This window comes from Mirounga angustirostris, unplaced genomic scaffold, assembly GCF_029215605.1.
Source record: "Mirounga angustirostris isolate CCGP_5_RB_7025 unplaced genomic scaffold, mMirAng1.0.hap1 SCAF_6, whole genome shotgun sequence".
Taxonomy (NCBI): domain Eukaryota; kingdom Metazoa; phylum Chordata; class Mammalia; order Carnivora; family Phocidae; genus Mirounga; species Mirounga angustirostris.
Window position 1 is genome coordinate 113,344,240 of NW_026991714.1, and position 26,575 is coordinate 113,370,814.

At 37.8% G+C, this 26,575-nt stretch overlaps 1 protein-coding gene and 1 pseudogene across 9 annotated transcripts in view; one reads left to right on the plus strand and one right to left on the minus strand.

Annotated features, from left to right (window-relative positions):
- BMPR1A (bone morphogenetic protein receptor type 1A) overlaps nucleotides 1-26,575 on the plus strand; it is a 144,863-nt gene that overhangs the window by 62,468 nt on the left and 55,820 nt on the right. For 5 of the 9 annotated variants that reach the window (XM_054508253.2, XM_054508251.2, XM_045878250.3 and 2 more), the window contains one exon: nucleotides 16,420-16,534. The gene's annotated coding sequence lies outside the window, so the exon portion shown is untranslated. Of the gene's footprint in view, nucleotides 1-761; nucleotides 905-5,576; nucleotides 5,627-16,419; nucleotides 16,535-20,472; nucleotides 20,581-26,575 lie in introns of all 9 variants that reach the window. The other 4 variants (XM_064594912.1, XM_054508256.2, XM_054508257.2 and 1 more) reach the window with 3 other exon arrangements.
- Nucleotides 22,721-24,982, minus strand: LOC123847084 (ATP synthase subunit f, mitochondrial-like; annotated as a pseudogene).

The following is a 26,575-nucleotide window of genomic DNA, read 5'->3' on the forward strand; positions in this document are numbered from 1 at the left end:
TCTTAACTTTTTTTTCTGGCATAAAGTGTTGCTTTGGAAAATCTGTTGATAATATAATTTTCTTTTCTGATAAGTTACTTGACATTTTGGCCCAGATGCTCAAATAGTTTTTCTTTTAAAAATTCTGTAATTTTACTATAATATCTCTTGGTGTTATTTTCCGTCCATATCCTCAAGTGTATGTATTGTATATGCCTTAAACATACAGTTTTATTTATTTATTTATTTATTTATTTATTTATTTATAAAAGATTTTATTTATTAGAGAGAGACACAGCGAGAGAGGGAACACAAGCAGGAGGAGGGGGAGAGGGAGAAACAGGCTTCCTGCTGAGCAGGGAGCCCGATGCGGGGCTCGATCCCAGGACTCTGGAATCATGACCTGAGCTGGAGGCAGACGCTTAATGACTGAGCCACCCAGGTGCCCCAAGCATATAGTTTTAAATCTTATTTTAGGAAAATTTGCTTGAATTAGTTTTTAATGTTTTTGTATAGTTTTTTAGTGTTTAGTTCCCTTTCTTGGGGTTTCTTCAGTGATTACTATTTTATATAAAAGTTAGAAAAATTTTTGTCACTTTTCCTAGAATCCTTTTATTTCTTCATTAAATTTTTTGAAATTTATTTTTAGGATTAGACTCCTTTTCACATTACCTGTCATGTTAATTTACTCTTGTGCTCCTTTGTTTTTAGTCTTTATATCTGAAATAAAATTTTTAAAATTCTTTTTTTTTATATAAAGATTTTATTTATTTATTTGACAGAGAGATAGACAGAAGAGCACAAGCCGAGGGAGTGGCAGAGGGAGAGGGAGAAGCAGGCTCTGCACTGAGCAGGGAACCCGATGCGGGACTCGATCCCAGGACCCTGAGATCATGACCTGAGCCGAAGGCAGACGCTTAACCATGTGAGCCACCCAGGCACCCTAAAATTTTTAAAATTCTAATTCTTTTTTGAGTCATGTTTTTACTTTTCTGAGTTTCTCCAGTTCTGATGTTGTTTTTCATGCCTTATATAATTTACTTAATGCTTCTACCTTTTTAGTAGGTTATAGTTATTATCAGTTTTGTGTTGCTGCTCTTCTGGTTTTGCTTTAGTTGTGTGTAAGGATGTTTTTTTAGCCTTATAATAACTTGTTTGAGATTTGAATCTGGAAGCTTTCTCATGGGTCATTTTGAAATTAGTTTTCCTGGAGTGTTAGAAGGAAATATAATGATTCAGGAAAGCATTTTTAACCTGACAGAATTGTTTTCGATTATGTTTGAGAAGATGGCCAGTCCTAGTTCTATCACTGTCCCTTACTCCTCCTTGAGCCTTCTCTTTCCATTGTCTCAGTTATACTTTTTCTGTTCAATTTTGTTTTTACTCCCAGCAGTTTCTTCTTTAGTGCAAGGCTCTGTCCTGGAAGGGAGGCCTCATTGGGTATTTTCCCAGTTCAGAAAGGTTTGGCTACCATGTCAGCTTCAAACCATTTGCTGTTAGGCTCTGGATCATCAACTCTTGCACCCTCCCCAGTTTTATACGTACTTTCACATTTCCCTGCTGTTCTCTCCAGTGAATACTTACTTGCTGTTTAGCTTATAGAGGTACATGCTAACAAGCAAACTGGATTTTACCCCTGTCAGTGTCCCAGAATTGTAGGTATTCGTTTTATGTAACAGGGTAAGAGTTCAGGCTAAACACTGGTTTAAAAATCTGTATAAGAAACAGTTATGCCCTGGAATCTGTGGCTTAGATCTTCTGTCTCACATTTGTCCACATAGCCAGGTGCCTGCCTGTGAAAATGACTTTTTAGTGCTCTTTCACATCCACTTCTCCTTTCATTCCAAGCATATGGGAACATTTAATCCCTTTGTTTCCTTGAAGTTAGGTGGTATCACATGACTGATCTGGCCAGTGGTCTTTGAGGGGAAGTGCGTGTTGCTTCTAGGTTGACATAGTGAAAGGCCCATGAAGATTCTCTGTTTTGTTTTGTTTTTTTCTTTAAACTTAAGAAGTACTTAGCCATGTGTTTCATTTGAAACAAGAACAAGATGGTCAGCCTGGATGACTATGAAGCAGACCCTGCCTGCCCGTGTTGGACATTTCACATGAGACACAAGTAAACTTTTGTTACGTTGAGCCATTGAAATTTTGGAGTCATTTGTTACCCTAGCATGACTTGGACTATACTATCTAATATGGTAGCCACTAGCCACATGTAGCTGTTGAATACTTAGCATGTGGCTAGTCTTAATTGAGATGGTGCTAAATCTCAGGTATAAATCTAAATGTAAAGTACACACCAGATTTGGAAGTGTGAAAACATGGAAAATATCTTAATAATAATTTTTATTTATTACATTGAAATACCATTTTAGATCTCTTGGGTTAAATATATTAAAATTAATTTCAACTCTTTTCTCTTTTTTCATGATGGTACTAGAAAATTTAAAGTTATTCATGTGGTTGCATTTATAGCATTTTGTTTATTTATTTTTTTTAAGATTTTATTTATTTGAGAGAGAGAGAGAATGAGAGACAGAGAGCATGAGAGGGAAAAGGGTCAGAGGGAGAAGGAGACTCCCTGCTGAGCAGGGAGCCCGATGTGGGACCTGATCCCGGGACTCCAGGATCATGACCTGAGCCAAAGGCAGTCATTTAACCAACTGAGCCACGCAGGTGCCCCTATAGCATTATATTTATCTTGAACAGTGCTAGACCCTTCCTGGACTTAGTGTCCTAGCAGAAGTTGGGTGTTTGATTGTCTAGAGAAACTACACCAGTGAGATCCCAGATTTGGAGAGAATACAGAAGAAGAGTACTCTATAAATGGGATTAAGCAGAAGTCTATCTGCTGGATCATGAGCTCTGTCCTTACTTTCTGTCCATGTCCCTTTCCTTACCTATTTGTAGAACACTGGCAGTCAGAGGAGACTGGAGGACTCATTTCTAAGAAACTGAATGACTCCAGAGAAGAGAGCAACAGAGCCCGACATTTGAGGGTCTCCATATGTGCATAGGCAGGTGACGGCCCAGTTACACTATGGGGAAGCCCACTAGTTAACAAGCCCCTCCTGTACCCACAGTGTTGTCCAGTCAGGGTCCCTGTGTTTCACTCTTACGTGAACAGTACCCGATTGCTACTTATTTTTTTTAAAGCTGCTTTAGAAAGGTATTTGTACTAAAAATACCATGTTTTGTAACAATCAACCTGTTTAAGGAAAACTTTTCAATTATACAAAGTTTATATGTATATAAAAAAGTATATGCAAAGATCTTTGCAACTTGATTTTCCCTAGAAAACTGCCTTGTTATTGTCAAATTTGAAATTTATGCTTGAACTCTGATGCTTCTTTTGATGATTCATGTCATCTCCTAGAAGTGATAGCACATCAACTTCATAGACTCTTACAGTGGTTGTTATCCTAGGGATTACTAATAGGGGAATAATCTCCAGGCATACCATGGATTCTCTTGTGTTTGAGTGGTGCAGCTTCATGTGCATACTAACTGCGGGGAAGAAGGGATTTTCCCAGCTTCCTGCAGTGCTTTCTGTTATGGTCATGCGGTCGTTAGATCGTTATTACGAGTTCTGGCAAATTAGTGGATCCAGTTGCTTTCCAGCATTTTGTACCACTACTCCAAACCTCTCTCCCTGTGCCTAATCTCCACCTTTCCAGTTTTGGAAGATAACTTCACTTTATATTTTCTAGAGAAGTTTGAAAGTGGCAAATGTACGTTTGCTTTCTTTTCTCCATCTCAAAGATCTCTTTTTATGAGTTTTTTTCCTTCTCTCTCTTCTCTTTCACAAGTAGTGTTTCCCTTTTTCTAAGGCTAAGTCTTTATCTTCTGAGACCTTCCTCTCATCTCTCTTTACATCTTTGACAATTTTCAGTTCAATTACAACCCTGATCAAATTCCCTTCAAATTAAAAACAAACCAGCAAAATCTTCCCTTGACACTGCTATTACCTCGAGGCTATATGCCATTCTTTTCACCTCCAAACCTCTCAAAATGTCAGTTTGTACCTGAATAGCACCTGCTTTTTGTTTTTTTTTTTTACATCTACCCTTCCATTGTCACTGAATTTGTCTGTGACCCATTTAGCAAATTGAGCAGCTTCTTCCATATTTTATTACTTGTCCCTTTTGCAGTATTTGGAATTGTTACTATCTTTCTACCTTTTTTTTTTTTTAAGAACTTCACTTAAATTTGCCTTGCAGTACAAAATATGGAAAATGCAGAAGAGTATAAAGAAGATAATTATCCATTGTAATACCACCTCTCAGAGATACCCAGTATTAAATTTGGGGCTATATCTGTTCCATCTTTTTTTTTTTAATGTATTACAACAAAAGCAGGTTCATACTGTATATGTTTGTTTTTTTTTAAGATTTATTTTATTTATTTATTTTAAAGAGAGAGAGAAAGAGAGCTCCCAGTGAAGGGCAGAGGAGGAGAGAGGAAAAGGGAGAGAATCCCAAGCAGACTCTGTGCTGACCAAGGAGCCCAAGGTGGGGCTCCATCTCATGACCCTGAGATCATGACCTGAGCCAAAACTGAGTCAGATGCTTAACTGACTAAGCCACAAGGCGCCCATGTATCTATTGTTTTTTTGATACCTGATTTATTTTTCTATTTTAATATATTGTGAGTATATTTTCAAGTACTTATTCTTCTGCAGTATAAATAGTGGCCATACAAACTGGCAGTATTGAGACTGCCCAGGTTGGAATCCTGGCTCCAGGTCCGCACTAGCTGTGTGACCTTGAGCAGAATACTACTCTGGGTTTCAGTTTCCTCATCTGGAAAATGAAGATGGCATTCTTTCCTAATACCTAGGATTGTTGTAAGTAATAAATGAGATAATACATAAAAAATAATTCTTGGCAATTAATAAATGTTAGCTATCATTACTATAGAATATGAATTTACTATAGTTTACTTAATTATTTCTATTTTGTTTTGTTATCATTAAAAATGTTACAAGACCATCCATATAGCTAAATGCACATCACGATTCTTGGTAGATTTTTATTGGTGAAATATAAAAATCTCTCTTAGTGAAATTAATACACTTATCGCGCAGTTCACCCATTTAAAACGTACACTTCAGTGGGTTTTTAAAAAATTTTTTCTTATGTTAATCACCATACATTACATCATTAGTTTTTGATGTAGTGTTCCATGATTCTTCAGTGGTTTTTAATACATTCACAAATATGTGCAACCATCACCAGCCATTTAGAACATTTTCATCCCCTCAAAGTGAAACCTCATACCCTTAGTTGTCACCTCCCTTCCATAATTTTATTTTAATACAGTATTTTATATTTATTCTGCTGTTATATCATGCCCAGTTGGTCGAGGATTTGGAAAGAGAAAGTACAGTAGTCCCCCCTCATCCACAGTTTCATTTTTTGCACTTTCAGTGACCTATGGTAAACCCATGTTGGGAAGCAGACGTCAGGTCAGTAGCCTAACACTACGTCACACTTAGAATATATTTACTTGGCACTGTTCTAAGTGCTCTACCTACATTAACTCCTTTGATCCTCACCTTTTAGACACATGCAATTATTTTCCCTGTTTTACAGATTGGGTATGGATGAAGTGAAGCAACTTTGGGTTCAAAGTATTATAACAGGTAAGTGGTGGAGCCAGGATTCTAACCTTGGTACTCAGTCTGACTGCAGAGGCCATGCTCGTAATCCTGTATTCTTCTCTTAATCCTCTCCTTCTGGAAGAATGGTGGTTGGATTTCAAACATCTTGACATCTTGGCTTTTCTATATCCAGAAGTCTTCATGCTTGATTGGAAAGAGAACTAAAAGGAATATCGATGTCTGCTATGGACATGAGCTTCAGGGTGGCTGTGTATTTATCATCTGGGGCAGGCCACACATGGATTATCCTGCTCCACCACTCTAGAATCCAGGCCTCAGGTGGGACAATGGCCAGGCACAGTGCACCATCCCTGGGTTCCCCTGATAGAATGCCCATTTTAACCTGCACCACTCCCTCTTTGCATACTGTCAAACCCTGCCAGTCTTTGGAAGGCTAATTTAAATTCAGCCCCCAGTGATCTCTCCACCTGTGGAGCAGTAGTCTTTGATACTTCTCAGATAATCATGTGTGGTGGTATGGCAATATTTGCATTGCCATCTTGGTGCTGTTGTTTGAGCTTTAATATATTCATAGAAATTTATTAATATTTTATTAATTATATTAATATATTAATATATTTTTATTAATGTATTTATTATGACTCCTGAAGGTGATTAAATGTTGCTTGCCAGCAGGGAACTGTATCTTAAATGTTTTAAAATACACTATAGTGCCTGCAGAAGTATTACCAAGTGATCTTTTCTCCTTTCTCTTTCAGTCTCTCTTGCCTGTTGATAATAGAGCTATTCTCTGCAATTCAAACATATCTAACCTTACAAACATAGCCCCAAATGTACATGACATGTTTTGCAGAAAGTGGTTAGTCCATAGTCAGGCTGTTGGATTATGTGCATTATATTGAGATAGGTGCTTCTAATTGTCTGTCTGAAAGTCTTCAAAACCTGTTGTTGCTTCTTTTTGAAATCTTACTTGATTGCCTTGGTTGTTGCTCATCCTGCTTATAAGCTCTTCCCTTAGGCATGTGACTCACAAATTTAAAAGACTGTGCTGTTCAGTAATTAACTACCTGCCTCTCATTTCATAGAGATGAGAATTTAAATGCAGGTTTCCCAGCTAAAACTTTCTTCCCTATGTGTTTACCCACCTACGGGCATGTAGCAACACTGTCCCACACCCAGCCTTTGGAGGAAATATCTGTAGTCCATTTCCCATCCTGTTGGACATGGTTTGTTTGCATATCCCTGTACAAGTGATGGATTTTATGTGGGTGCCGTTAATCAAAAATTTTATTTTCTGTAATTTCTAGAATGTCATTTATTTAGTCTCATTGATGTTCACATTTGGATGAATGAAAGTTGGGTTTTTAGTGAATGTAGTTTTGTTTTTAGTAAGTAATAATTAAGCCAAACATTTTATAAGATTAATTGGATTAAAGTCCAACATAACCACTACATCCTCGAGGTGATAAGTGTTACCCATTTTCATGAAGTATTAGTTTTTTTTGGGAAACTACCTGTGTTTTAGAGGAATTCATTCTATCCTTATTACCTTGCTTTAGCAATCCTGAAAACTATGGGTATGCATCATTAGGAAATAGATCTATTTTGAGAAAGAAATTTTAAAACATTCTTCTATTTGCTAAATAGGACATTTGAAAATATTATGTTCTAACATATCAGTATGATTATATCTACTTCAGTATCAAATAAAACCTTTGTAAATTATATATAGTACGAGTGATTTGCCAAGCAATTTTTTTAAAAGCCCGTATGTCTTCAGACTGATTATAATGCTCTGTTTCAGAAGCACAGCTATAATTTTTGACCATTTAAGCAAAACATAATTTTTAATCCTGTTATGCAGTCATAATTTACAATTTCTAGGGAAAAAGTTTTAAAATTTGCTGATGGAGAGAAGATCTTTGGGACTTCCTTATAGATCTGTCAATATTTGATTTTAGTAACCTCTGTCAAACTGACATTGTTTCCTAAAATCATGTGTGAAATTATAACTCAGCTGATAAAGTACATATTTTTTCCCAATTTTTTATTTATGAACTTTTAAATTAAAATAAAATTTGAACAGATAGTAAAAACCTATTTCGCCTGTAAATTTTACTATTTCAATAGTAAAAACCTATTTACTTACTAACCTTTTGCTTCATCTGCTTTCTCTCTCTGCTTATAAAAACACATACACTTTTGGGACTCCTGGGTGGCTCAGTCTTTAGGCGTCTGCCTTCGGCTTAGGTCATGATCCCCGGGTCCTGGGATGGAGCCCCGCATGGGGCTCCCTGCTCAGCAGGAAGCCTGCTTTTCCCTCTCCCACTCCCCCTGCTTGTGTTTCCTCTCTCGCTGTCTCTCTCTCTGTGTCAAATAAATAAATAAAATTAAAAAAAAAAAAATAAACCAAAACACGTACACTTTTTTCCTCCATTTGAAACTAATCTGCAAACATCTTGACACGTCACCCCTAAATATTTTAGGAAGTGTGTCCTACGAACAAGATTGTCCTTCCTTAAGAGCTACATTATCATAAGAGATTTAATATCAGTATACTATTATGTAATATACTGCCCTTACTTAAATTTTCTCTATTTTCTTTCCGAAAGTGTTCTTTATAGCTATTTTTATTTTTACTTTTTTAAGTAGGCTTCACAGCCAGCATGGGGCTTAAACTCACAGCCCTGAGATCAAAAGTCGTATGTTCTATCAACTGAGCCAGCCAGGCGCCCCTATTTTGATTTTTGATCCAGGAACCAGTTAAGGAATATATCTTGCATTTGGTTGTCATATTTATTTGGTTTCCTTTAACTGAGAATAAATCACTATTTCCACTGCCCTTCGTCCTTCTCCCCCCCACCCCCCCTTACAATGGTCTTTTATAAAAACTTATCTTGTTTTTTTTTTTTGAATAGGATACCCTTCAATTTGCTGCTTATATTTTTGTATTTCATGACTAAAGTTAAAATGTTTTAGAATGAATGCTATATTGATAGCATTGTGTATTTTCTATCAGATTATATTTTTTTACATTTTTTTCATTTTATAATAGCTTAGTATTTGCTTTGATTTATTGCTGCTAGAGGTTTGTGATATTCTGTCCTTAAATTTCAAAATACAATTTAATAGTGCTTCACTCTTAATTTTTAAAAATTAAGTTATGATACATTCCAAAAATAAAGGAAGTGGTGTGACACCTGTATGCCTAATACCCAATTTACAAAATATTAGCAGTTAACTATAGTTAGCCATATTTACTTTAGATTAAAATAAAATTTTTATTCTAAAATCTATTCTATATACAAGAATATATATAACATAGATGTACATTTTAGAGTAATAATAATGAATGAATGCATCTGTCCCAGCCTCCTGTCCCAAGAAATGTAATGGCATTCTTTGAACATCTCTAGGCTTCAGGACAATAGCTTGTTTCTTCCCAGAAGAAACCATCATCCTAAGTTTGGTGTTACTCCATCACCTTTCCTTACATTTTCCCACTTTTGTATTTTTCCTTTAATATACTTTATAGACAGAATTTCCTATTTTTGAGCTTTATATGAATGGAATCACTGTATATATGTATTCTTCTTGGACTGTTTCTTTTTTGTTCAATATTATGGTATTGAGATTTCATTCTTGTTAACATACTTATCTAAGGTACATTCCTTTTCAGTACTATGTGGTAATTCCATTGTATGAATATACTACAATTTATGCATTTTATTGTTGTTGGACACTTGGGTTTCCTCTGGTTTTTGCTATTAAGAAAATGCTGCTGTGAATCTTCTTGTACATGCTTCTTGGTAGATACATGCAAAAGGTCTCCTGGGTTATATACCCAGAGCTAAAATTTTTGGGGTTTCGGGTATGTACATTATCACCTTTACTAGCGGGTGGCAAAAAAAAGACTTCTTTGTAAACAATTGTACATTAAGCCAGATAAGGAATTCAAGAGGAACAGTTTGAGACAGGATCTTGTTAGAAATGTTGAGATGTTTACAGTTCTTAGCTCCTCCCATTTTTGTTTTTTCCTGAGTTGACTCATTGAGGTGTCCTATCTTTCCCTTCTTCTTGAAGTGGTCTTTTAAAAATATCACAGCACTTAAAATATGTATATATATATGTGTATATATATATATATGTATATGTGTGTATATATATATATATATCACAGCATAAAAATTACTGGATCATAATGGAAGATGTGTTCAATTTTTATACCCTCAGTTTCAGGCTGTCCTATGCAGCCTTTTTATTTCTATAGACCCTGAAACAGAGCTTCAATAAACTAGTTTTCTGGTTTTCAGGAATAATGTAAATGAAAAGTGGATAAGGGAGCCTGGGTAGCTCAGTCGGTTAAGCATCTGCCTTTGGCTCAGGTCATGATCTCAGGGTCCCAGGATCAAGCCCCACTTGGGCTCCCTACTTTGTGGGGAGCCTGCTTCTCCCTCTCCCTCTGCTGCTCCCCCTGCTTGTGCTTGCGTGCACTCTCTGTCAAATAAATAAAAAAAAAATTGAAAAGAAAAGTGGATAGAGGGGGCTGTTACTGTGTTAGCAAGTATGCATCCTAAGTAGCTTTTAGCAAAGGAAGAAAACTTAAAAAAAAAAAAAAAGAGGGATGCAAGCTAAAATTTAAAACAAGCAAACAAGCAAGTACACAAATAAGTAAACACAGCATTCTTCTGGGACCATTTAGAAACTGGAGCGAATAGCACTATATTAATTAGTCCCTGATGATTTCACTATATTGCAGCATAACTCTGTAATTGGTGTTCATAATGTTAATTCTAAATAGTATTTATACTTTACTGAGAAGTAGAAACAATGCATGTTTTTAGAAGAATTGCTGAACCTTTAGCAATCTAGAATCAATTTCTGGGATGCCTGGGTGGCGCAGTCAATTAGGGGTAGGACTCTTGATCTCAGGTCTTGATCTCAGGGTCGTGAGTTCAACCCTACGGAGGGCTCCATGCTAAATAAAATCAATTTCTGTAATTCCTGAGAGTAGAAATTTTCTTCTTTACATAATGTAGTGAAACTCTCCAGAGGAACTTGCCCAGGGTACTTTCACCTATCAGCTAATAAAATAAATGTTCTATTGATAGGTTCTTACCATTTTATAGGAAATAAATGGGTGATATGTATTTCTCCACTGACTGAATTAGGTTTACTTGGGAGGTAGAAGATGTATCAAGTAATTTAAATGTCTGTGTATACTGTGTAAATTGTCTAGTAAATTGTAGAGAAAAATTAAAATGGAAAACATAAATAGTGGTTTCATGCTTCTTTGTCAGGAAGGATAAATTGGAAAGAATATATGATAGATGATTATTTGGGGGTTCATCCTGCTGCAGGTGGCTACGTCAAATTTGTTGTGTTTGTTACTCTTAGAACAGATGGGCACTCATGTAATAGTAGTCACTGCTTCCCAGACCCAGAGGGAGAGGGATACAGGGAGGACTGAAGACCCAGAATTTGGTCTAGGAACTATTGGTTTCTTTAGACTTCTGTTATGGGGACTCCTCATTTCCATAGGATACTAGAAACCACTGCAGAATTGAAGTTCCCTAGCTGATTTGAAAGAAAGAATGTATCTTGAATAGTCTGAACAGTTACTTTGTTATTCACAGTCTAATTCTAAGCAGAGGGAGAACATTTTTAGGAAATAGGGTTTAAAAAATTTTTAATTACTTAAAAATAATTATAGATTCGTAGGAAATTGCAAAAATAGTAAGGAGAGGTCCCTTGTACCCTTCACCTTCCTCCAGTGGTTACATAATGATATGTGATGTACAGTATCCAAACAGAAACTGGTATTGGCTCATTTTATATATATAGTGCTGTGCCATTTAAAAATACATGTAGATGTGTAGCATCAAGACACAGATCCTGTCACCACAAAGATCTCCCTTGTGCTGCACGTACAGCTGTCTCCCACCATGGCAGCCATGAGGGTTTTTTTTTTTTTCCATCTGTATGATTTTGTCATTTAGAGAGTGTTTTATAAATGGAATCATATAGTATGTGACCTTTTTGCACTCAGCCTAATCCTTTGAGATTCACCTAAGTTGTTTTGTGTATCACTAAATTTACCCCTTTTTATTGCTGAATAGGATTCTGTTGTGTGGATATACCAGTTTGTTTAACCATTCACCTTTTGAAGGACGTTTTGTTTTCTCCAGTTTTTGGTTATTAAAAATAAAACTGCTGCTAATATTCATGTTCATTTCTTTGCAACCATGAGTGTGTTTGGTTACATGTGAGTGTGTATTTCATTTTAAAGAAACTTCCAAACTATTTTCCAAAGTGGCTGTGCCATTTTACATTCTCACCAACAATGTCTGAAAGATTTATTTTCTTCATGTTCTTGCCATGTTTTTTATTTTAGTTGTTCCAGTAGGTATATAGTGATATCTCAGCCGGGTCTTAATTTGCATTTCCCTGATGGCTAGTGTTGTTGACTGTATCTTTTCATGTGCTGATTTGCCATCCAGATATCATCTTCAGTGAAATCTCTTTTCATATTGTTTGCCCAGTTTCTTGGTGATTTTTTTTTAACGTTGAGTTTTGAGATTTGGTATATCCTAGTTGGGTCCTTTGTCACATATATGGCTTGCAAATATCTTTTTCCCATCCTGTATCTTGTCTTTTCATCTTTTTAACAGGGCCTTTTGCAGAAGGAATATTTTTAATTTTGATGAATTCTAATTTGCCCCTTTCTTTCTTTTGTAGATCATCATTTTGGTGTCTTTCTCCATTCCCACCCTCCACCCCCAGTCCCAGACAACCATTAATCTATTTTCTGTTTCTGTGGAATTCCACATTTTGGGTATTTTGATTGTTTGATTTGAGTATGTTGATTGTTTGATTTCTTCTAATATTTAGTACTTCAGAAATATGTATCTAGGTCAAAAGAAGCATCTGGATTGAGATATATATTTAGGTGAGTTATCATTGTATAAATAACAGTTGAATTCATGGAAATAAATGTAGTAAATTAGTTCCTGAATCATGGTATTTGCTGGGTTACTTTGGGTAATTGAAAACAATAAAAGGTTAAACAATAAAAGGACTCAATATAATATAATATAATATAATATAACATAACATAACATAACATAACATAACATAACATAACATAACATAAAATAATAAAAAGATCCAACGTCGTAATACGGTTTTAGGATTTATTCAAGCATAACATCACCAAAGACCCAGATTCTTTCGGTCGTTTAATGCAACCATTCTTAATCTGTTGGGTTGTCTTCTTAGGCTGTAGCCTCCTTCGTGGTCTTGATGGCTGCCATCATTTTACTTGACAAACTCAAACCCAGAGTTGCCCGGAAAAAAGGGTGGTGGTGGGGGGATGATTTCACTTAGGTGTCTTTTTTTTTTTTTTTTTTTTTAAGATTTTATGTATTATTTGACAGAGAGAGAGACAGTGAGAGAGGGAACACAAGCAGGGGGAGTGGGAGAGGGAGAAGCAGGCTTCTCGCCTAGCAGGGAGCCCAGTACGGGGCTCGATCCCAGGACCCCGGGATCATGACCTGAGCCGAAGGCAGACGCTTAATGACTGAGCCACCCAGGCACTCCCACTTAGGTGTCTTTTTCTCATCAACCAGAAAAACCTTTCCCAGAAACACTTTTCCCAGTGCTTAGTTTCCCAGCAAACTTAGGCTCTTGTCTTACTGGCTGGAATTGCATCAGATGCTTATAGCTAAGCCACTCATTGGCAGGTAGAATGGAAATTGCCACAATTGGCTTAGATCAGAGCTTTCTCACCCTGGTGTTAAGAATCTTTTTCACGTATCTCTTTTGGAAGAAGCTTTTCCCCCTTGTCTTTTGGTTGTCTGATAAAATTAAGATAGGTAAGATTTTCTAGACAAGCCAGTTTCTCATAACATTGAGTTGTTGCTATTCAGTACTTCACCAAAAAGTCCTACCCTGTGTCATCAGCTGTGCTAGATTCTAGAATTACAACAATGAATAAAAAGTTAGAGTTTGGTATGGAAATATGCTTAAGAAGAGTGCTATGATAGAATTGTGTACTGTAGTTCATTTGCATTACAGGTTTAATATTACTGTTTATACTTTTGGTTTTATGAGAAAGGCATCTTAAGTTTGAAAATCAAGCTTACATTCAAGTTATAAGTGATCTTTTAAAACACAACCCATCCGGGGCGCCTGGGTGGCTCAGTCGTTAAGCGTCTGCCTTCGACTCAGGTCATGGTCCCAGGGTCCTGGGATGGAGCCCTGCATCGGGCTCCCTGCTTCGCCGGGAAGCCTGCTTCTCCCACTCCCCCTACTTGTGTTCCCTCTCTCGCTGTGTCTCTCTCTGTCAAATAAATAAATAAAATCTTAAAATAAATAAATAAATAAAAAAACACAACCCATCCATAAGTTGACCCTCCCCTTCTGTGTTATGTGGTTACCTGCTTTATTATAGAAGTGCATGATAAGCCTAAATTATACTGTTCATTTGAATTACTTACAGCTAAAACTGTATTATATTTTTCTGAAGCATGATGTTTGAATTTTCCAGTTAATGTACTAAAAATTTTAACAGTAATGCCTTTAGTTTAAGAGCCCAGCTGGGATGTTTTGTCAAATATTCTGTAGTTTGGTTCTGATTTTTTTAAAGGGTTATATGAATGCAGTGATAGTGTTAACAGCAGTATTTGTATGATATTTGGGGTACTTTTTATGGGTGCTTAGAGAAGAGAAATGCTGTTGAGGAGGAGGGTGTTTGGAGTGGTGGAAAGAAAAAGTATGCAGTCAGTATTGCTGAGTTTGTGAATACTAGGAAATGACTACTTTTTGACATCTGGTACAGACTCAAAAGTAATCTTAAATTTTATCTTAGACTGAGTGTATTTATCAAAAGCATATGTACACTGTTCTTTTCTATAAAGCAAATCTTACTAATATAAAAGTGAATGGGTGGTGTTCTAACACCTCAGAGTCAGAGATAACTATAATATCCACAGTTGACGTTTGTCACTGATGGGTTCTGTATGGTTAATGATCTTTTAAGTACCTTGGTGGTTTAAAGTTTAACGACTTTAATAATTTTGAAAGCCCAAGAGGGTTGTGTACATTTTGATGGCAAATAAAGGTATTTTGTAAAGGTAATGTGGGATTAAAATGCACTTTTCATATTTGTTTGCAAATATTTACGAACTTTGAGGAAATTCTAATGTTAGCTCAATTATAAAACATTAGAATATATCTAGAAAGGTTTGATTTTTCACTTATTCTGTTGTTAGACACAAAATCTTTGATGAAAATTATTATTATACTCATTTAGTGTTTTGTTTTGACTAGATCTTTGTGGTGGTTAAACACAAGTTCATAGTGTTGTAATAAGTAGTGCCGTGATAAACAATGATTAGTAGATGGTCAAATTTTATTTGATCCATTGGAAATAACTAGTAAAATTAGAATCGGGCCATATATTTTTAAACATAGTCCTTTTGATGGATTGTTTTAACCTTTATGAGGATGGGTTAATCTGAGCTTTGTTTAATACGGTGATTGCCTTCCCTCTTTTCTTCCACATACACTGTTAGGGAAGAATGGAGTTGTTGGCTGAGAGTGGCTTTGGAGGAAGATATTTGTCATTTCTAAAATGAAAACACAGTGCATTTATTTTTTGATTATCTAAGGGACATTTTTTAAGACTGTGACCATCTCAGGAAAAAATCACTAAATACCATATCTCCATTCCTGCCCTCACTTCTCTGAGTGATGGTCTCAGAGTTTTATAGTCCTGTGAGTACCCAGTTAAGTTGTGGGTAACTGGTGCATTGAGAAGACTGTTTAAGGCTCCTGCATGCAGACAAAGCATTACTAATTGCTTTCAGGGTCAGTCTGTCTTTAGTTGGACCATGAAAGATTTAGCATGGTCCTGTGGCAGCCTGTCTGCCGAGTGGAGACTCTTGTGTTTAAGAAAGGCTGCTACCTGATATGCTAGACCGGTTCAGGTTGCCCCAGTTTACATGAATTCAGTCATTATTGCCAAGACTACTAAACCTTAGTGTGACACAAGTGATACTTCTAAATGGACTTGAAGACAAAGGCATTTTGACCTTGCAGTGGGACACAGGTAGTGTTCACACAGCTTAAAATTTTTCCTTTTAAAATATGAAACAGTACTTTGCTATTTGAAGTTTCAGTTAAAAGATACATTCAACAAAATTATTTTTAGAATCTCTAAGTAAACAACATGCCTTTTTAAATCAAAATTTTTTATTGTTTCCCTCTTTTAGATTTATGAACTCTGTCTCAAAGCAGCAGGGGAACTAAATGTCAGGGGTAATGTAGTTGTAACCTATCCCCTGGGCTTAGACCAAGCAGTGCCATTAATTCCTGACCCCTCCAGTTCTTAATATTCGAGGTAGAAGGTTGACTGGAATTAAAACTGCTTACTGAGATTTTGGTGATAAAAAGTGAAAATAGGGATATTAGGTGAGTGGTCAAATATATTTTTGCCTAAGTAGGAATTTGAATATTGTAGAATTATAAATTTTAGTGCTGCTTCTAGCTGTTCCTGTTTTTCAAGCTAATACAGAAATTTTACATGCAAGTAATTTTTTCCACAGAACTATTGTTACGTTTGTGAAGTTGAAAATATGCAAAATGGGAAACTTCTTTGTGCAGAGGTTGGGAAAATGGTAAAGTGATAGGTTAAAGTACTTTAGAATTTTCATTGACTTTACATCAAAAGTGTATAATTTTACACCTGACAAATGTTTAGTATTGCTTCCACATGTTTCTTTTAGTTTAAGTTCTTTTTTTTTTTTTAACAGATTGATGAAAATATGCATCAGTTTAATACTGTCTTGGAATTCATGAGATGGAAGCATAGGTCAAAGCTGTTTGGAGAAAATTGGAAGTACAGTTTTATCCAGCCACATCTCTGAGGTAAGGAAAAGACTTTTATTTATTTATTTTTAAAAGATTTTATTTATTATTTGACAGAGAGAGAGCACGAGAGAGGGAACACAAGCAGGGGGAGTGGGAGAGGAAGAAGCAGGTTTCCCGTTGAGCAGGGAGCCGGATGCAGGGCTCCATTCCAGGACCCTGGGATCATGACCTGAGCCAAAGGCAGACACCTAACGACTGAGCCACCCAGGTGCCCCAGGAAAAGAATTTTAAGAAAATAATTAGAATAATGTGGACATTTTCATTTGTTAACAATTGAAAATAGTCCTGGAAGGTGGGTGGGGGGATGGGCTAAATGGGAGATGGGCATTAAGAAGAAGAGCACGTGTTGGGATGAGCAACTGGGTGTTGCGTGTTAAGTGATGAATCACTAAATTCTACTCCTAAAACCAGTACTACACTATATGTTAACTAACTTGAATTTAAATAAAATCTTGGAAGGAAGAAAAAAATTGAAAATAGTCCTTCTGTATGTATTACTGCGGCAACTTTATTTTAGCTTCTTTAGTTTCTTTAATGACCTCCTTATGAGTTCATAAGTAGTTCTAATATGTTTTTTCTCTTCTTATAAATGTTGAACCTCTTCAGGAATAAAAGATACTTATTTATTATTGATAGCACTTTCTTCACTCTAATTATAGAAAATAAGCATTAGATGATATATAGAGATATATTTATTCCCTCTAAAAATGACCAAGCAGAGTTCAGAATGGTGGATTATATAAAAAAATGCATGTTTATATTATTTTGAAACTTTCACACATTATAGAATTCAGAATAAAAATGTTGTCGTAAAATGTAGATCTTTGGAGGTAGAATTTATTTAAAGAAGTGGAAACTGCATTAACACCAGGGATGGGAGAGAAGAAGCTATTCTAAGACTGTATGTATGGAGAAGTCAAGTTCATTATTTTCAATCAATTTACAGACTCAGATTATCAGGGAAAAGGTTTGAATTCTTCAGGGATCTGTATTTTGGAAAAATGAATAGGACATACACTATGAAGTGGTCTGTTCTTTTCTTCCTGGAGTAGTTGGCTTTGCTCCCCGCTGATGCTTTCTTAGCGCGCACTCTTTTTTCTCACCCTGCCCCACTGGTGTCTTTGCTCTTTTGAAAAATACTTATGACTTTTTAATTGTGTTTTATTAGGCTTCATACTCTTTGATCACTGTAGTAGTTGCCATTTTCCCTTTTTTGCAATTCTCTCTGTTTCTGTGACCCTGTGTTCTAGTTCTACTTCTTCAATTACGCCTTCATAATTATTTTTTTTTCTCCTCCTACTCTTAAATAACAACCTCCACAAGGTTTTATCTTTGAAATTTTTCTGTTTCTTCTTTAGGTTTTTCCTAATCTCATTTCAACAGTCACCTCTAAAGTGATCTCTCTCAACCTTACATCTCGGTTGTGACATTCTCTCTAACGTTTGGGCCCATATTTCCAGCTGCTTGCTTCACACCAGGGTTCCCATGTCTGTTACTGGACCTCTCTGTCACCCATGTTCAGAGTCTCAGTGCTGAATCTGATTCCTCATCTTTTCCTTCCTGCCCTCAGTCTGAGATCCATTCTCATCTATTGACCTCTGTAGTGTGCCGTGAATGTTTCCGTCCTCTCTTTTCCAGTCCCCCGCATCACCATCCAAGGTTAGGCCCTTCTGTTACATTTCACCTAAAATATTGCAGGGCTCTCCCAGCTTTGTGCCTCTCTTCACTCCATTTCCCTCTCCATGTTACTGCCAGCTGAAATTTTCTGAAAGATAATTCTGCATGTACTGTCAGTGACTCTTTTTTGGCCTGCCAAGGTAAGGACAAACTACTCTAGTAGTAAAGTCTCTTAACAGTATAGCATTAAGTGAGTAATACCTTTGCCTGCATCCATTCATTTCCTTCTCCTTGTAAACATTTATTAAATACCTACTCTATGTCAGGCACTATGGGTTTTTTAAATTTATTTTTTATTTTTAAAGATTTTATTTATTTATTTGAGAGAGAGAATGAGAGACAGAGAGCACGAGAGGGAAGCGGGTCAGAGGGAGAAGCAGACCCCCCGCCGAGCAGGGAGCCCGATGTGGGACTCGATCCCGGGACTCCAGGATCATGACCTGAGCCGAAGGCAGTCGCCCAACCAACTGAGCCACCCAGGCGCCCCTGTCAGGCACTATGTTATTAGGCACTGAGAATACAAAATGTTCAGTGAGATGGGTTCCTTGCTTTGCTCTTGATGTAGTCTGCTTAGAGAGGAGTATGCAAACAGCTAATTCAAGTGCAGTTGGAAAAGTGCTATATGAAATTGGAAAAGTTTCAACACTGTTAGAGGAGAGAATTGTCAGACAGGCTTCACATAGGAAATGATACTTGAGTAGACTCTTGAAAGATGAGTGAAAGATTGCTAAGTGGAATTTGGGAGGTGAGAGAATTTCATGCACAGAACCCATCATAAGCAAGGGAAGCTTGAGATGTATCAAATGTACAAAAGACAGGAGAAATCATTTTGTATGGTTTGAATTAAGGATGTGAGAGAGGCTTTGAGGGACAAGGCTGGGAGAGATCTTAATTGTGAAGAACTCCAAATGCTATGGTAAGGAGTTTAGGCTTTATTTTGTGAATAGTTGGCAGTCACTGAAAAATTTTAACAAAGGCATTTCAGGATCATAATTGTGTTTTGTTAAAATTAAACTGGCAGGGGCGCCTGGGTGGCTCAGTCAGTTAAAGTGTCTGCCTTTGGCTCAGGTCATGATCTCAGGGTTCTGGGATTGAGCCCCACATCAGGCTCCCAGCTCAGCAGGGAGCCTTCTTCTCCCTCTCCTCCCTGCTCGTGCTCTCTCATTATCTCTGTCTCTCTCTCTCTTAAGTAAATAAATAAAATCTTCAAAATTAATCTGGCAGTGATACGGATGATAGTTTGCAAGGGGGAGGGGGATACCAAAAGCAGAGAGACAATTAGGATACTCTTAATTGTTTCAAGCAAGAAATAATGAGGCTCTTGATTAAGGGATTGACTTACCTGAAATTATGAAAATCTGTAAGTACTGGTTATTTAGCAAATGTTTAATTTTCTTCTTCTCTACCCCTACATTGATACCCCTCTGCCAGTGATTGGAAATTGCCTTGTACTTCTCTCTGCTTTGTTCATAATTATTCTCCTGACATGCTTTTTCCACTTTTTCTTTCTTGTGGAAGGCCTGTCAATTTTAAAAGACCGGACTCAAGTGCCAATTCATCCCTGATGTCCTTTCTGATCTATATCTATATAAAATAATATCTGAATATTATTTTATAATATTTAATATTTATTAAAATATTAAATAAAAATTTAATAAAAGTTTAGTAAAGGGGCGCCTGGGTGGCTCAGTCATTGGGCACCTGCCTTCGGCTCAGGTCATGATCCCAGGGTCCTGGGATTGAGCCCCACGTCGGGCTTCCTGCTCGGTGGGAGGCCTGCTTCTCCCTCTCCCTCACTTGTGTTCCCTCTCTCACTGTGTCTCTCTCTGTCAAATAAATAAGAGTCTTAAAAAAAAAAATTTAGTAAAAATATTTAAAAATTTTAAATATTTAAAATATTTTTAAAAATTAAATAAAAATATTTTAAAATGAAATAGTTTAATATTTAATAGTATATATAGATATATTAAAAATACATATATATTTTTAAGAGCGAGTGCGGGTGCACGAGTGCTGGGGGTGAGGGGAGTGGGTAGGGGCAAAGGGAGAGGGAGAGAGAGAATCGTAGGCAGTCTCCATGCCCAATGTGGAGCCTGATGTAGGGCTTAGTCTCATGACCCTGAGATCATGACCTGAGCCAAAATCAAGAGTCAGGCGCTTAACTGAGCCATCCAGGTGCCCCGATCTATATTTCTTTGACTCTAAGAATATGTTCCTTCCTAGTTTAAGGCCCCAGAGCACTTATTTTTGTTCTACAGGATATTACTTATTTTGGTCCTTGTTAAACTATAACAGCAAGTCACAAAGGAGGAATCAGAAAACAAAGAACATGGTCCCCATCCTCTGTTTATAGTCGTATCTATAAGGTATGTATATAAGTAATATGAGTAATGATAACCAACACTGCCAGGTAAAAGTGATAAATGCCAGGAGAGTAAATCATTACTTCTTAATCAGGGTTCTATAGCACTGAGAAATACAGACAGAACATAGGAGGGATTATTTGAGGTTTTGAAAGATGAGTAGAATTTGGATAGGTAAAGAAAGAATTAAAAGGTATTTCTAGAAAAGCCAATTGATAGAAAATGAGTATTTCCCTCGGAATATGGTAGAGGTCTTGGAGAGGGTAGGAAGTGTGACATAAAATTTGACTTTAGGGAAATCGCTCTAGCAATGATGTGTGAATGTGCATCATTAGAGAAATGGAATGAGGAGTCAGGGAGCTCAGAAGGTTGTAGGAGGTGTTAGGTATGGGGTAATCAGAATTTAATCCACGTAGTAGCAGTGGAAATGGAAAAGAAAGACCATGTAGAATAGATATTGTCAAGGAAGAAGGAACAGTAATTTCTGATTGGATGTTGGAAAGAGGTGATGATGCCCATGCGTTCTGTCTGGATAGTACAGATAATGTTGGGCAGTGTCAATAGCAAACATAAGTAATTTTTCAAATCTGGTTGGATCTAAGTTTAAAGAAACCTTAAAATAAATATTCTACTGTCTTACTGGTTTCTTCGTTTGTTTATATACAACAAATATTTTTGTACATTATTTTTCAAGCCTTAGCGTATTGTAAGGGAGATATTATGAAAAAAGCAAAGTATTACGTTTTTATTCTTATTTTGTAAATTAATTTTTAAAAAGTAATTGCCTTTTTTAAAAGAGCAGTTTTTAAAGAAAGAAATATTGTTTTGGGGCGCCTGGGTGGCTCAGTTGGTTAAGTGGCTGCCTTTGGCTCAGGTCATGATCCCAGGGTCCTGGGATCGAGCCCAGCGTCAGGCTCCTTGCTCAGCAGGGAACCTGCTTCTCCCTCTCCCTCTGCCCTTCCTCCCTGCTTGTGTTTGCTTTCTCTCCCTCTCGCTCTTTCTCTCAAATAAATATCTTCAAAAAAAGAAAAAAGAAATACTATTCTGTTCATATTTACCTCTTTTGCTATAGTTTTAAATACTATGTACTATTGAATAAAAAGAGTGCTTAAAATATTTCTTTAGGTATAATTCTGACATGTTTACATGTTTTACATTTTTACGTTTCCACAAGTGAGTGAAATCATAGGGTATTTGTTTCTCTGACTGGCTTATTTCCCTTAGCATAATACACTATAGTTCCACCCATATCATTGTTATCTTCATTTATCATGATCCTTGTGGGGAAACACTGCTCTTTGGAATGTAAACAATGAAATGGATCACATCAGTTATTTCTACTTTTGTGGGGTAAATTTTGTTGCCTGTTAAAATTAATAATTGCTATGACTTTTTTTTTTTTTTAAGATTTTATTTATTTGACAGAGAGACAGCGAGAGCAGGAACACAAGCAGGGGGAGTGGGAGAGGGAGAAGCAGGCTTCCCATGGAGCAGGGAACCTGATGCGGGGCTCGATCCCAGGGCCCCAGGATCATGACCTGAGCCGAAGGCAGATGCTTAACGACGGAGCCACCCAGGCGCCCGCCCCTCTATCATTTTTATCCCAGAATAGTGACAGCAGTGTTTCCCAAAGTTTGAAATGGATACTGCTGGTAGTATTCAGAATGATTTCAGATCATACACAGTTGAATTTTTAAAAATATTTTCATAGTTGTATATTTATTTTGAGAACCTCTGATTCATAACAAGTAATATCGACTTTCCCATTTAATATTGTGACAATTTGTTCAGACTGTGATTCAGAAACCTGAGTTAATCATGTCTTCCGTTTATGGCAGTAAAATGGTTTTGTTCTTTATAAAGTCCCACAACTGATTTATTTTATCTCCTTTCTTCTTGATCTCATCTCTTTTTCATCTCCTCCTGCCATAGGAAACCACTCTGATTTGTTTGCTTTATGTCCTTGAATGAGTGTATCCCTATAGTGTTACTGGTATGTGCATATATATGTATGTATTTAATTGACTTAGTTAGGTTTTGCTACATATAGTCTGCCCCTTTTTCCACTGTTTTGCTTAACACTAGAAAACGTCTCAAAAAACCCTGAGGAGCAAAACAGCAGTGCCTTGGCTTACACTTGATGTCAGATGCTGTCGGACAGTGCAGAGAACTGTCCACTGTAGCTGTAATGAGGCGGCAGGCAGGCTGAGGGGATCGTGTTGCAGAGCACCACAAGTGTTTGCTGCCCCTTTTATTACTCATATTGCCTCATGTTCCATTAAGCCCACTCTGTCTGCTTCAAATTGGGGGCTGGGTATAACTGCTAAAAGAAATCTCCAGAACAGGAGGGTTAGTGGAACAAGCTGGAATCCCCACAACTGTAGCTGGTTCTGAGGCCATAATTGATATTCCTCATGAGTTAATCTGTAAACCCTGGGATAGGGGTGCTGGCAGTAAGGTATACTGTGGGCAAGGAAGAGAAACCCACATCTGGAGTGGCAGTGGCAGTAATTAGGTCACGTTCATACGGAGGAGCCCGTGCTGTTGGGCTCCTTTCAGTAAGGCTCCTCTATTCATGGCCCTATTGGTCAAGCATTGAGGTGGCCGACAGCAAAAGCTGGCTGTAGTCAACTGACGAGTGATTTCTTCTGTAGTTGGGAAAGTAGTTAAATGCACCTCCTCTATTAGTGCTTTGGGGTGGGCATTACCGTAAGATATAAAGATTGGCACTTTGGGCTGACTCTTGTAGAACCATCAATATGCCTTTTCTCCAGATGCCTTGTGTCTTATTTTCCAGTGTTGTTCCTTCCATCTCCCTAACCTGTCAGCCATACCATTCGCCACTCCCAAGGAGTCCATGTTTTTTCTTCTCTGGTTACTTCTCCCTTTACCATGCCTGCCAAGAGAATCTCTTCCTCTTCATTGTCTTTCAGAGTCATTCAAGGAGGGCTGCAGAGCAGGAGTAGTCCAGTTTTGACTTGTCTCTCACAGCCAGGCCCCAGGTTTTTCTTTTTGTCATTGGTCACCGGGAACCTACCATAAAGTTGTTGCTGTGAGCAGAAGTAAAGACATCCATGTGATAGGAGTTAGTGACATGAGGTTCTGGGCTACCACTTGTAAATTACTAGTGCCCTCTAGAACTGCCTAGGTCCTATTACAAAAATACTGTTTCCATCATTAAGTAAGTTGCTGCTGCACCTGACCGTGGGACTTGATGGATCATGATGGGTAGCTCTGGTCACTAAATCCTTGATGTTCCATGGTTGGGTTCTTTACTGGGGCCCAATGTTATGCCAGGAGCTACACTTTTCATACAGTGTTCTAGAGGTGTATCCTCCATCTCTTCTATTGGAACTTGCCAGAGAATCTACATGGCATCTCTGTCCACCACAGATTCTCTTTAGTACCTTTGAGTTGATTGAACATCAGGGCAGCTTTGCACTGGAGCTTAATCTGCTGAGAGCCTCTTCTTTTCTAGGTCCTAATTAGCCTTCTGAGTCACCCCCAGAATTTTTTAAAAAATTTTCTAAATGTACAGTCATCTTTCATTGAGCATTAATTCTCAATTAGGATATAAAAGGATTCAGCAAAGATTGAGTTCCTCAAGGGGAGGTGTAGGGCAAAGGTCATGATAAGGAATGCAGAGTGTACCCTTCTTGCTGGGCCCTCTTCAGTGGCTCTTCAGTGGCTGTGTAGCTGTTCATATTTTCTTAATTTTTATTTATTTTTATTTTTTAAAGATTTTATTTATTTATTTGAAAGAGAGAGACACAGAGAGAGCACACAAGCAAGGGGAATGGGAGAGGGAGAAGCAGGCTTCCCGCTGAGCAGGGAGCCTGATGCGGGGCTCGATCCCAGGACCCTGGGATCGTGACCTGAGCTGAAGGCAGACCTTAACGACTGAGCCGCCCAGGCGCCCCTGTTTTTTAATTTTTATTTATTTATTTGAGAGAGAGAGAGCAAGAGAGAGAGCACAAGTGGGGAGGAGAAGGAAAAGCAGGCTCCCCGCCTGCAGGGAGCCCGACGTGGGGCTCAATTCCAGGACCATGACCTGAGTGGAAGGCAGATGCTTAACCTACTGAGCCACCCAGGTGCCCCCTTTTTTTTTCTTTTAAGATTTTTTTTAAGCTGTTCGTGTTTGAGTTCCTTAGGAGAAAAGCAGTAATTGAAAAGCACATCATCTGCCAGCACCATCGAAACCCAGAGATGCTCCCTTTCTTCACGTTGGCATACTGTTGTCATAATGGTGGTATCCTCTTTGAAATGCACTGACATTGTCTTTGGGGGTGAAATCTTGCATCGGTATCTGGTTTGGCAGCTCCTATACTTTGACATCCATGAGTTGCTTCCCCTTTACTGATAAGACTGATGCCTCTGGGTGTCTTGCGTGTGCATTGTTGCCCATTCTCTTCTGTTCTACTGAAGTAGAAGCCACCTGTTCTTATTTTGAGCTTAGCTTTTCCTCTGCTTGCTGAGTTCCCTTTAAGCAAATTGCATTTTTTTTGCACCCACTTCTGGGGGCCTTGGGTTGCCTAAGCACTCATTTAGTTCTGGCTGTAGGCATTCATTGTTCAGTGGCAAACCAGTCAGCGTGGAAGTTGGAGTTGTTTCTGTCCTGTGGACTGATAACAGTGGAACCAGCAAATTGTTACTGATTCCTTGGAGCTCTGGGAGGAGTCTCCTCAGTGCCTCCATGCACTGGCAACTGCTAGATTCTTGAGCAATGTAGCAGATCTGTTAGACTAACAGCCTTTTAAAACCTTGCACTGCAGAAAAGCAGTTAGAACTCCAGGCTTGAAGAAAAGATGAGTTCTATCCTTACTGTTGAGTTCTACCCTTTCTATTGGTATCTCCCAGCACACCATTGAAAATTTAATCTTACACCTACTCTCCTCTTTTTTTTTTTTTTTTTAAAGATTGATTTATTTAAGAGAGAGAGCTCGGGGTGGAAGAGGGGCAGAGGGAGAGAGAGAATCTCCAGCCGACTCCCCTGTCAGCGGGAAGCTGACCCAGGGCTCGATCTCTGACCCTGAGATCGTGACCTGAGCCGAAACCAAGTGTCAGACGCTCAACTGACTAAGCCACCCAGGCGCCCCACACCTACTCTCTTCTGTAGAGAAATCTAGAACTCATTCTATAGACATCCTGTGGACCTTGCCCTCAGGCTCTTGGGTTATTATGCTACCCATCCCCGCAAGGCAGCCAGATAAAATTTATTCCCATTGTCTTCAGTGAAGACTGCCTTCTCATAACTAAGATACTATTATTCTTATTTATTTATGTATCTATGTATCTATGTATGTATGTAAGCTCTATGCCCAGTTTAAACTCACGACCCTGAGATCAAGACGTGATCTGAGATCAAGAGTCGGACGCTTAACGCCTGAGCCACCCAGATGCCCCTGAGATACCATTATTCTTTTTTTTTTTTTTAAAGATTTTATTTATTTATTTGACAGAGAGACAGCGAGAGAGGGAACACAAGCAGGGGGAATGGAGGAGGGAGAAGCAGGCTTCCTGTGGAGCAGGGAGCCCGATGCGGGGCTCGATCCCAGGACCCTGGGATCATGACCTGAGCCGAAGGCAGACAGTGAGCCACCCAGATGCCCCTAATGAGCTCTTCTTATATAAAATCTTGAACAGTATACACCAAAGCCTGTGTTCCTCCTGACTGCCATCCACTGCCCTCCTTACTACCCTCTCCTCCATCCCATTTCCAGTTTGGTGACCTCTACTTTATAGTCACCTTCTTGGTGTATTTAGGTATTCTTCTTCCTCTTGAATTAATTTTGGTATTTAATACCTTTCTAAACAAAATCATACACTGCTTTATTTTCAGATTTATTCTCATAAAATTACTCATGATGAGAATACTTGCCTCATAAAGTTAGTAAGAGGATTAACTGAGTTAATATATATAAAGTATGTAGACTGTATTATTATTTCATACTATTAAAAAAGTATGATAAGAAAAAGCTAATGAGCTTAGAGCTAAGAT